Consider the following 382-nt stretch of genomic DNA (forward strand, 5'->3'; position numbering starts at 1 on the left):
ATATATATATATATTGTTTTTGTTGTTTTTAATATATTAAATAATAAAATTAGATTTTTCAAAAAAATAAAGAAAAAAGAGTATAAGAGATAGGATTAATTATAATAAAGGAAGATATAGATAAGGGCTCCTACTATATACATGAATGTACCAAGTAGGAAGTGCAGAATAATGGGGTCAATAAGTATGTAGGGATGCAAATTGGAGGCCAATTATTCAGAGCAATATGTGGAAAATAAATTGACCCAACATAAGAAAAAAGCAGTATATGAAATATTACAAACTGACAAAAATATCCTCAAATTAAGGACCAATTGCTAATCAGCTAGCTAGCATTATGATATTGTCCCTTAGCTAACTTTTCTCACACCACAAGAACCTT

The sequence above is a fragment of the Arachis duranensis genome, chromosome 4 (genome assembly GCF_000817695.3).
Source record: "Arachis duranensis cultivar V14167 chromosome 4, aradu.V14167.gnm2.J7QH, whole genome shotgun sequence".
NCBI lineage: Eukaryota > Viridiplantae > Streptophyta > Magnoliopsida > Fabales > Fabaceae > Arachis > Arachis duranensis.